Raw genomic sequence first — 12,151 nt, 5'->3', positions numbered from 1 at the left:
GGTAGCACAATTTTTCATCCAGTCATTAGCTCGAATGGCAGTACTTGCAGTTTGTTCCTCCGCTACCCCGCACCTTGAATACATGTGGAAAAAACATACATTTATTATAAACTTTTCTTCTAGCCGTAAGATTCTGGCATGAAGCACCACTCTCAGCAATCCATGGACTAAATCGAATTGCCGGATTGTGATCTGGAGAATACTGAATTAATGTCGATATTTTGTCAATTGAATCCTGGTCCACTCCTCAGCCCTTTGGGAAACAGGTATGCCTGCGGTCTTGGGGTGCTTTACTGACAAGAATGGTTGTATAGGCAGTGCTGACGCCTCTTTACAGACTCATTCCATTCCAAATGTCTTTTTCTCCATGACAGGTTGCTTTGAAAAAGGACATTTCACCCACATGGACTCATATTAAGATTGTGAATTGAATACTGGTGCCAAATGCAAGCTCACTAGGAATGCACACATTCTGCAGTGAATACATATATATATTTTCTGGGAAGATACATTTTTGATATTGAAATGTTGTTTGAGGCATAGAAAATAGTGTAAAGTTTGGTATTTATCCTGCAAAAAAACAATTAAGACCCTTTATTGACACTTGGCACACTTAGCTAGAAGCATGTGCTCATGATATGTCACGGCCAACTCAAGTAAAGAATTGCTATAGCAACTAAATAATGAATTTCCCCAAAATTTGACACATTGTTCATTTCTTTTTTGTCCATAGACTAACATGGACAATCAAGCTGGCCTTTTGCACCTCTGTGTTGCGGGTGCCGCACCTATGGGGTCACCACCGACATGTCCCACTTCTTATTGCCCATCAAGTTCATGGGTAAGCGTTTGGGACTAAGTAGAATGATAGACAGTCCATTACTTAGCAATTTGAAAAGCATCCCTGAATCTGAATGCAACCATAATTTATGACTAGTCCCCTTTTTCTTGTCTGCTTCCCTCTAGGGTCCAGATGCAATTCACACTGATGAAGGCTTTTTGAAATTTTGCATGGCAGGTGGCTTTTGCAGAAACGTGGACTGGTGTGTAAGTAATTAGGACATCCTTAATATGCAACCAACATGATGTGTTCATGCACATAGGCAGTCCTGCAACAGTTAACAAATCAGTTAATTGTACAAAATAAGTCAACTGCATCTTGTATGTTCTGTTGAACAGTACTTCTGCTGTTTGACTGGCTGCAGAACAGTATTTTATATGTTTTCTGTTTATTTTTGGTATTGACATGTATAATTTGTAGTTTCTAATTCTTACCCATTTATGTTCATTTGTGTACTTACTTTGTTTGTGTTCTTTCGCACTCAACTTGAATAAAGATATGTACACCTTCTGATTGCATTCAGATCCATAATGGGATAACAAAGAACGTGATATCTATAAAGATACATGCACAAAGAATGAATTCTCTTTTTTAAATGTACTATTTAGCAGTGTGGACTATAACATTATGTTATTACCCCAACCAGAGCTGCCCCCAGGGGACCACTAATTTATTATATAATTAGCTCGATTGGAGACATTTTGGTCGCAGGAGATGGTGTAGACCTGATGGCCATCAGGACAAGCGGTAGTCAGATGTCCCAACTAGGCCCATAGTCTGCCACAAATTTATTTAGGATGCTCACAATTGTTTTATTGTACATCTCAATTCCCCCACTAGAGGCTGGGTGATAAGCAATGTGGAGTTTTCTTACCCCAAGTATCTCCCACATCATTGTCATCACCTTGCTGGTGAAGTGATTGCCTCAGTCTGACTCAATCCTTTGGGGAAGGCTGCAATGTGAGAATATGTGGTTGATCATCAGGGCACCTGTTGTTTCTGCCTTGCAATGTGGGGCCTGGAGACATTCCACCCATTTTGTAAGCAAGCATGTTACTGGTAACATGTATTTGTTTCCTCTAGAGGAGCGAATCATGGGCCCCATGAAATCTACTTATAAATCTGACCAAGGCAGTGTCATCCCCCTTTTCTGGAGGGGAGTTCGGCGTGTGAGTGAACTTGGCTGAAATTGTGCACACTCAAGACACCCCTTCAAGTATTGGTCGAGGTCCTGATCCATGTGTGGCCAGAATGCGACCTCTCGCATGATTTCCAAAGTAGTATGAAACCCCTGATGACCGGCTGTGGCCGCTTCATGACCGTGACTTAGCATCAGGCTTCAGAATGAGGTAGGTACCACCCACTGGTCACATCCAGAGATGGATCTCCGTACCAACATGTGGAATCAGAAAAAATACAATATTACGGCTGTTACACCAAGCAAAGGAAAATACACCGACACAGGCTTGTAAAGATTCCCAGAATCTTTATTACAAAACTGAACAGTAGTCAACAAAGTACACAAATAGCTATTTGGCCGTCAATACATCACAGAGACCACCAGCAGGGTTCAATGTGAGCAGTGAGCAGAATTTGCTAGCTGGACATCAGCGTATTTATACAGTTTATTAAAATGATGTCCAGCCTTTTACCAGTTAATAATACATTCGGCTAGGGTCGCGCCAGGTTCATTTTCCTAATTTACATATCTCCTATCTCGTAAAAGAGCACACGACACGGCCATTTTAGACTACAGGGTGACTTTGTACAAAAACTAAAAAGGCGGTTCTAACCTAAAATGGAGACTCGATTTACTTGGGGTCATGACCTTGTAATACGGGTTTCCTCGCAAAGCGACTGGGCATAGGCCAACATATACGATGAGGATGAAACAATATTATATCAGTTCTAACAAACCCTCCTTTTGGCCTACGCCAAGCGCTAAACTACCTTCAATCACTTTACGACTAGCTCCACATTTCAACATCTATACATCCCGAATCATTGTCTGACATATCTATTGCCATTAGATCTGACACCAGAGTTTATTTTAACACATACTCTTTGGAAACCTTCTCTGGGGCGTATATTTTATGCCCTAGTACACTTGTTGCTTGCGCGCAACATCCCCCTAATACTCAGCATATACCAGGGAGACACTGTATACAACAGCAAAGAAACAGAAAACTTCCCAAGATAATCAGCAGGGCCGAAAACAACTTCCATCCCCATGACCGTAGAAGTCCCAAAACCATTCACTAAGTTCCCAGTTTCCCTCAGGAACATGTACTTCTGAACTAAGAACATGTAGATTTGGATAGCCCTAAAGATCGTCGGAGAGGAGTCTGGTACGTAAACGCAGCAAGCGGACCCCACCAATTTACATACTCCTCCATGCTCGGCCAGAATGACATCTAATGCCATCCGGTTCTGAAGAGCCACTAATCTTATCGCTCTCTGTTCTAACGTTATATTATAGAGTATGTCAGTGGTCCGATTGATGGTTCTCTCCAATACTCTCGCTAGTCCCCTGATATCTTCTGAATTCGTAATTTGCCCAAAAAATGGCACAAAGGATTTCATGATATCTCCTAGAGTTTGCGCTGGAGTATCCCCTTTCACACTGCGCCATGGACGAGTTTTCAAAACATCTACAGTACTAGCAATAAATACCCCAGGTAGTAGAATCCCTAAATAGCAGTTTCCTTGCCAATCCCTGGGCAACCATGGAAATGCCACATTACCGCAAACGAAATAGACAGGTTCGCCTACGTAGAGAGGTCTGTTTTCACTAGTCAAATTCCCAATGTTGGCGCACTTTCTAAAATTACCCATTGACCGTGTTCCATTCCTCTGTATGCAGAAGGATACTGAATCGGGCTATGATTAACAGAATAAGATGGAGGCGTGGCATCCTTATTGCCTATAGGAGCCATTTTGAAAGAGATTAAAGACTGAAAGGGACGAGACAATATATCAGAGGGCCTAACAGAAGCAACGTTTGGCTTACTTCTATTTGCAAAAAGCGAGCAACCCAGGGGCATCAAAACATGCTTTTCAAAGTTATTTAAATTTGTACCATCAAAGTTCCCTGAGATTCTGTCATTCCATCGGCCAAAAAATAGTGCTCTAAGAGAAGCGTAACAGGCAGTTGTCAAAGGTAAAGGATAAATATACCAACCTAGCCTCTTATCCCCATGTTGCGGTAAATGCGAACAGATCCAACAATTGGTTTTATTAAAAATTGCATGCGTGGCATTCATGATTAACAAAAGGGTATTATTCTGATAGTTCCGTCTATGCAAAGAATCTCTAGGCGACAAAGTATGCAATTGCACGGAAGGAGTGGGTTAACAGATACATTTTCAATAGGTAAAAAGTCCTCTAACGGATATGCTTCCTCCAGATACCCTAACCCAAAACCAACAGTTACTAAAAATCCAGTAATTATCACAAAAAGGCAACAATACACTTTGGGGGTCCCTTTACATGCTTGATCATTGTCTCTGCTAGTTACATGTTTATCTAAAAGTTCGGTACAAGCGGTAGCGGGTGCAGGCATTGTCGTCTTCAACCGGAAAAACACCAATTGTTCGTTTGCTGGCGACTCCAGTCGCGCGTCTTCTTAATGTCTTTCCCACAACCCTTAGCCAACAGAATCTTCCCGTACAGTCGGGCCAAAAGGCAAGCCCTCAAATGATTTTCTCAATCGCACAGTCAGACCATGCTGTACGTTTTCTTCCTTGGACGTAAATTATATTTTGCAGTTTCTGGTGAGGACAAAGTGTCGTCACTTCCTCCTGGAAGTGGTGAATGAACGGAAATGGGATCAGAAAAGGATTGATCCGGAGGTTCCACTGTTGGGGAGTGCGGAGACAAGATGGCCGTTTTGTCCGGCCTCGCGGATTCTGAAGCGGTCTCCGATTCTCCCTTGTTGGTTGTTGCTGTTTCAGGCACGCTAGTTACAGCAGTGGGAAGGGATTCTGTATCTTCTGTATCGTATGGCACGGGCTGTGGGATCCGTTTGGTGTGCATCGCATGGATCCAGTTCTTACGACCCGCTATCCGCACAGCAGTCTGGGTGACTAGCAGGACTTGGTAGAGACCCCTCCACCGAGGTGCAAGGCAAGATGACCACTCAAAAACCTTCGTGAGGATCCAGTGCCCCGGTCGTAGACTGTGACCGGGACCCTCATAGCGTACAGGTAATGCCTCTCGCACCTGGTGATAAATTGAAAACAGATTTTTAGTCAACTGGTTACAGTAATCTGAAAGAAGCACATTTTCTATGTCCCGTAGTGAATGGCTTTTTGGCATACCCCAAATATTAGCAGGTGTCCCCATTACCACCTCAAAGGGAGAGAGCCCAGTCTTAGTTTGAGGGGTTGTTCTCATCGATAGTAACACGATCAGTAAGGCGTCCGGCCATTTTAGCTTGGTGCTAGGACACATCTTAGCGAGTTTGTTCTTCATAAAGCTCTTATGCCTTTCCATTAATCCGGCACTTTGGGCATGTCTGGCTGAATGGAACCGTTTGTCAATCTGTAATCCTTTGCAAATTTGTAGGATTACAGTAGCGATAAAGTGTGGCCCATTATCTGACCAGATGACTCTCGGCAGCCCGAACCTAGGAAAAAACTCTTTCAACAGAGTTTTTGCCGTGGTTATGGCCGTTGCATCTCTAACCGGGAAGGCCTCAACCCACTTACTAAAGGCACAAATGACACCCAACACATATTTAAGATTGTTACAACGTTCCATTTCAATAAAATCAAAGTGAATAACCTCAAACGGGACAGAGGGTGGAGTGAAACTTCCTCTAGGAGTCGAAGTACCTTTTCCTACATTGTGCTGCAAGCAGACCATGCAGCTTTGGACAAAATGCTCCGCAGTTTTGAAAATCTTATCATTGGCCCATACACTGTGTAGCATTCTAGTCAATTTACGCGCACAAACATGTGTCGGACCATGAGCCATAATAACCATCATTGTAATGTAGGGGTCAGGGAGTAACCATTTTCCTTCATACATTTCTGAACTGAAATCAATGGCAGTTTGTTTAGCTATCTGATCAGCGAAAGCATTCCCTTTTCCTACATCATCTGTAACCTTTTGATGTGCTGAACATTTTATGATAGCTAACTGAACAGGGAGTGCGAGTGCTGAAAGTAATCGCACTATTAAAGTGCCGTGCTGGATTTTTGTTCCGTGCGAGGTCAAGAAACCTCATTCTTTCCAGAGTCCACCGAAATTGTGGGCTACCCGAAAAGCATACTGACTATCGGTATATATATTTACTGTAAGCCCTTCAGAAAGTTCACAAGCTGGAGTTAACGCTATAATTTCTGCGGCCTGTGCAGAATTATGCATAATTCTTTTAGTTTCCACAATCGTGCTTAAAGTAGTGACAGCATAAGCAGCCATGGATGTACCGTCTGGAAGTTTAAAACAAGAGCCATCACAAAATAGCTCTCCTTGTGGGCTATTCAAAGGCGTGTCTTTCAGATCGATTCTGCCTTTAGTCTCCTGTTCTGTCATGTAAAGGCAATCGTGTGACGTATCGTCACCATCAATAGTATCTTGCGAAACAGGTAAAAGTTCAGCCAGATTTAATACACAACACCTCTGAATTTGAATGTGGGGGGCAAACAAGATTAGTTCATATCTTGTCAATCATGCAGAAGTGAGGTGTTGCGTTTGAGTTCTATTCAATAAAATATCTACAGAGTGAGGTACCATTAGCGTTAACGCATGACCCAGGACCATTCCCTCACTCTGTTTTACAGACGCAGCAGCAGCAGCAACAGCGGCAAACATCTTGGCAAAGCGCATGCTACAGGATGAAGGGTGGAGGAATAGTAACCGCACGGCCTATTCTTCTCTCCATGTTCCTGCGTTAATACAGCCAAAGCACATCCATCACGTTCATGCACAAACAATACAAAGGCCTTGTATAATTCGGAGTTCCTAAAACCGGCGCTGAACACAGCGTGGGTTTGAGCAAATCAAATGCTGTCTGGTGTTCCAAAGTCCATGGCAATGGCAAAGAAATGCCCTTTTTTGTCAAAGCCAGCAATGGTTTAATCGTTAACGAAAAGTTAGGGATCCACAATCTACAATAAGAAGCCATACCTATCAGGGCTCTAACTTCCTTTTGCGTATTTGGGACAGACATGCCAGAAATAGTCTTTATTCGTTCAGGTGTCAACCGTCTTCCCTCCTTTGATAGGAGGTAGCCTAAATAGGCAACCTCCTGACAACAATATTGGAATTTTTTAAGTGAAGCTTTGTGGCCATGTTTTGCTAGATGACAAAGCAACAACACGGTGCCTTCTTTACAGGCGCTCTCAGAATCAGCAGCCATGAGGAGGTCATCTACATACTGTAGTAACGTGCAAGTAGTAGGCAACTCGAGAATATCGAGCTGCTCTTTCAATGCCCTACAGTGTACCCTTGTGGTGTACGAGTGAATGTAAACGAGCATTCACCTAGTGTAAACGCAAAGAAATACCTGCTATCCTTGTGTATGGGAATACTGAAAAATGCGTTTTTAAGATCAACAACGCTAAAATGAGTGGCAGAAGCCGGAATCATGGTTAGTATTGTTGTAACATCAGGTACAATAGGAAATTGAGGAGCCACAATTTTGTTAATAGCACGTAAATCAATTATAAAACCAAAGGGAATCGCATTATCACCTTTTTTGTATACCGGCAAAATGGGGCTGTTAGATATGCTACCCGTAATCTCCTCAATTACTCCACGATGTACAAAATCAGAAACTATACATTTCAAAGCCTGTTCACCTTCAACTGAGATCTTATACTGCGGGACACGAGGCAATTTTACTCCATGTTTCAAAATAATTTTAACAGGTTCAATTTGAAGAATGCCCACATCATTATCATCAATTTCCCATAAGCATTCTGGGACAATACTGAATTCTGGCGTTAAAGGTCGAGTCAAAAACTGAGAGGCGAGTGATTGCTGAGGTGAAATTGTTAACCGAACAACTTCCGGAGAACAATGTATTACTGCATGCAATGCCTTCAACAAATTTAGCCCCAGCAAGTTCTCCCCACAGTTTGTGGTAAGTAGAAATGGACACTGTTCCGTGAAGGGACCCAGTGTTATCGGTACCGGCAAAGAGACCGGACAAACTACAGGTGTGCCTGAAAACCCTACAGAAACGTTGGACTGCCCTGACAGGGGAATATTTGGAACCCGTGAATGATCAATGGAACATTTCTGTGCTCCTGTATCTACTAAAAATAGATGCTTCCTATTTCCCACCGCCATCTCAACGTAGGGGCCTTTCTGATGAACGGAAATAGGCGTAGGTTCCAAATCCTGCTTCGGGCAATCCTAGCGAAACAGAATATTATCAAAAGGAAGCTCTTCAGAGAGGTACGCGGCAGAAGGGTGATCAAAAATGTTTCTTTTATCCACATTTGAAACTTGTGAAGGAGGTTGCTGTGGTTCTGGTACAAACTGACCTCTACCAGGGCCCCCTGCACCTGGTTGACCTCTGGATCATCTACCCATGTTCCCAAATGACCTTTGCTGCAAGGTCGGACATTGTGTGCGCCAGCGGCCTTCCTGCCGGCAATAGGCACACTGGTTAATGGTTACAGAGCCAAGGGTGCACTTCCCTGTGGACTGTACTGACCTCTAAATTGATTACCCCCTCTAGGGCTTCTAACAATCTGTTGTAATAAAACTTTTGTTTTCAGGTCACCCTTTTTTTTCTCAAGTTTTTCCTTTTCAGTATTTACACGATTTTCATAGTACTGAGCCATATGCATTACTTCTGATTGAGACTTCACCTGCCAAGCGCTTTCAGAAGACATAATCTGTAACTGGATGTCAGGCAGCAATCCACGTACAAATTTGTCGACAAACAGCCTTTTCCCTGACTCTGTGCCTAAGTCTTGTCCACTGAAATCTGAGAATACCTGCTCGAACCAATTGAAGAAATCGGTAGCACCCTCAGACTTTCCTTGGACACAGGCCGTAAGTTTGTTCCAAATGATTCTTTTTTCAGGAACCATAGTTTTCAATTTTACAATAATTCTATCAGGCAAGGTTAATATCACTTGAGGCGGTCGTTCGCCAGCTGATCTTTCTCTATCTCGCCTAACCATATTATCCCATGTATCTCCCAACCCAGGTTTGTCATCTATAGTCCTAATCTGTTTCCACAAATCGACTGGTAGGAGTACGGGAAATAATAGGTCAATATCACTTAAGGTGAATACCGACGACTGTAAGACCGACTCTATTTCTTTATAGAATCCGGTCGGATTCTTTCTTATATCGGGAATAGATTGTTTTATGGTGTTCACTTCCTGTCTTGAAAACGGGACGTGAACAAACTGTGATACGTAATGTGCAGGAATTTCTCTGGCGACTATTCCTCGCCCAGCATCAGCTGCAATCTCAACTTTCGACACAAATGTCGGAGGGACCTCTCTCATAGGCAGTTGAGAAGTAGGCAGCTCCGAACGCTTACTAAGCAACAGAGCCAAATCAAGCGCTAGGGCAGTCGAAGAAGTATCAATCCAAAAAGCTCTTTTATAAACGCTCAACAATTCTGCGGGACAACAAATCTTTCTTTTTACACACTCATCCTGCAGGTACTCTACCATGACCTGTATCACTTTCTTCTGCATTTCTAAGGTATACTGACTATATGTGTCATATAGTTCTTCTGGAGTTATCGACATATCTGAAATCCATCTTATCGCATCATTTATACAAATTTGCGCTTCCTCACCTTTTAATTCACGGCGAGGAGAAAACCGTTTCTGCAAGTACATAATACCTAAACTACCACCATCTGCTTCCTCATTCTGTAACCCTTCTAACTCCTTCCTATACTCAAAAATCCTCTCAACATGCTCATATACCTTCTCTGCAGTATCTCTGGACAACGCTAAGGCGTTCAAATCCCATAACCCCTGTGGGAAATCTTCATTATTCAATCTATTTCACATTATACTCAAATGAGTCCCTAATCCTTCAATAAAAACATTTTTCTCAGGAATACCTTTTACATTTTCGAGTGTGGAAAAAACATCAGCTTGTTCACCCTTCTCCATACAATGTTTAGCCCAAGCAATCAATTCATTCTTTTTTTCTGGGGGCACAGTATTACGAGTCACAACCCTTGGTCTCGCTCCCTGGTCTACTACAAGCGATGCAGAATCACTTGGAAGAAGAAGAGTAGGCACGTTCTGCATATCAACAGGTGGAAGCAAGGGGGCAGGCAAAGGAGTTACGGCTGGAAGAACAACAGGAAGAACAGCAGGGAGGACCGGAGGAACTGTAGGAGGATGGAACAACAACGGGAAGGGGCAAAGCGCCAGGAGGAGGGACGTACGGAGGTGGCGCGGAGGCATCGGGCCTTCGTTCATGCAAAGGTTTATTAATCAATTCATCTGACGTATGAAAATCTTTTGAAGGGTAGATTTTCTGAATGCCTAATTGAACCACCCTGTCTGTGTTCCTGACTGACTCCAATTGTTTATTTTGGTCATATAACCGTGCCTTTTGGACACTTGTCATATGCCTACGCATATGTTTTTCTCTACTCTTCTGTTGCTGCAAAGCTTCTGTTTTCCAACTATGTAACGCATCAAATGCTGCAGGTCTAGCCTTTTTCTTTACTAATACAGACTCTAAATATTCTATATAAGGGATTTCAAAACTACCATTGGTTGGCCACCGAAGATTAGAATTATGTCTGGTCTGTCTGTGCCAAATGTCATTAAATACTATACTACCAAAGCCTTTCTTACAGTACATAGTACATGCCGGCGACCCCTCCTGTGGTGCTGGACGGCTATCTTCCAAAGATTGTCTGTCGCTGGGGAATAATGCCCTAAAGCAGGCAGACAATTTCCCAGGCATATCAAAGTTCTGGTGTTACATGGTTAAATAATTGTGCTTGCGAGTACAATGCTCCAAATTCAAATTGTCAGGGTTAGATTAAGAATCGGGACACGATTCACCTGACGAAAGGACTGGGAGGCCCGATCGGGTTACTAAGGACAATGCTAAGGACCCACGTGTCTGGTGATTTTCGGCAAATTTACCCACCTCGAATCTATGGACCCTCGTCAAGACGTCGTCTCGGGCTACAGCTCACCGTTCAGGGATCGGATCATGCAGTTTCGTCGAGAAATTCGCTTCTCGTCTAGAGTGGCCGTTTCTGTTGGCACCGTCCAATCCCGGTCCGATAGCCGAGCAAACCTTCAACGAGACGAGGTCAATCTTGAGGGTCCCTATTCGGGCGCCATCTGTGGAATCAGAAAAAATACAATATTACGGCTGTTAAACCAAGCAAAGGAAAATACACCGACACAGGCTTGTAAAGATTCCCAGAATCTTCATTACAAAACTGAACAGTAGTCAACAAAGTACACAAATAGCTATTTGGCCATCAATACATCACAGAGACCAGCCTCTTACAAGTTAATAATACATTGGGCTAGGGTCGCGCCAGGTTCACTTTCCTAATTTACATATCTCGTGCATGCGGTTTACTTTTAAATACATTTACTAACACACTCTATTATTCTTTAATTTAACGTTACACTCTTTACATATTGTTTTAATACAGATCAAACAGATGTTTTGCATATCGTATTTGGATAGCATTACTGTTCTTGTATACTTGTAGTTTAACATTTGCTAATTCAAGTAATTCCCTGATCCCGAGGTCAACAAAGGACAAGGTCTACATGATCCTAACATGTAGCCTGAAGGCAGGTTGGACATTAACCCTACTACAGAGGTTGAAGAGGTTAAAGGACCAGGGAACTTGTGACCACTGTGTAGTCCTCTATGAACTTTCTACTATAATTAGTCAGTCCAAGAAGTCTTCTTAGTTCACTCAGAGTTGTGGGGTCTTTCAATTTTAGTAAGGCTTCCACCTTTTTTCGCCTGGGGACAGAGACCCTTAGCTGTGACTTCATGCCCTAAGAGGTTCACACGAGTCTTACACCACAGCGCCTTCTGGAATGACAGTTTTGCTCCAGCTTCCTTCAACTGGGTCACTGTCATGCCTAGGCATTCGGGACGTTGTTCACCAAATTCACGAACTGCTCAGGTCTCTCTTAATGTAACTCCCATAAAGATACACAAGCATCGGCATCCAGGAGTTCGTAACTCCACTTTCCATGGTGGCTGGAAGCTGCCATGGACGCTATGGAGACCGTTGCTAAGGACCTGAGGCTAGTCACATGACATACTCTACTTTAGTCCCGCCTCGGCAAACTTTCACTGCTTCTGAATTAGCATTTACTT

At 43.0% G+C, this 12,151-nt stretch overlaps 1 long non-coding RNA gene across 1 annotated transcript in view; it reads left to right on the top strand.

Annotated features, from left to right (window-relative positions):
- Window positions 1-12,151, top strand: part of LOC138582921 (uncharacterized) — a 128,973-nt gene that overhangs the window by 83,965 nt on the left and 32,857 nt on the right. Inside the window, exons 2-3 of the long non-coding RNA XR_011305108.1 lie at window positions 734-841; window positions 967-1,047. This is a non-coding gene — a long non-coding RNA (uncharacterized lncRNA). The remainder of the gene's footprint in view (window positions 1-733; window positions 842-966; window positions 1,048-12,151) is intronic.

This window comes from Ambystoma mexicanum, chromosome 3q (genome assembly GCF_040938575.1).
Source record: "Ambystoma mexicanum isolate Mex_15411 chromosome 3q, UKY_AmexF1_1, whole genome shotgun sequence".
In the NCBI taxonomy this organism is placed as follows: domain Eukaryota; kingdom Metazoa; phylum Chordata; class Amphibia; order Caudata; family Ambystomatidae; genus Ambystoma; species Ambystoma mexicanum.
Note: the sequence above shows the minus strand (reverse complement) of the source record. Positions and strands in the feature narration are given on the sequence as shown.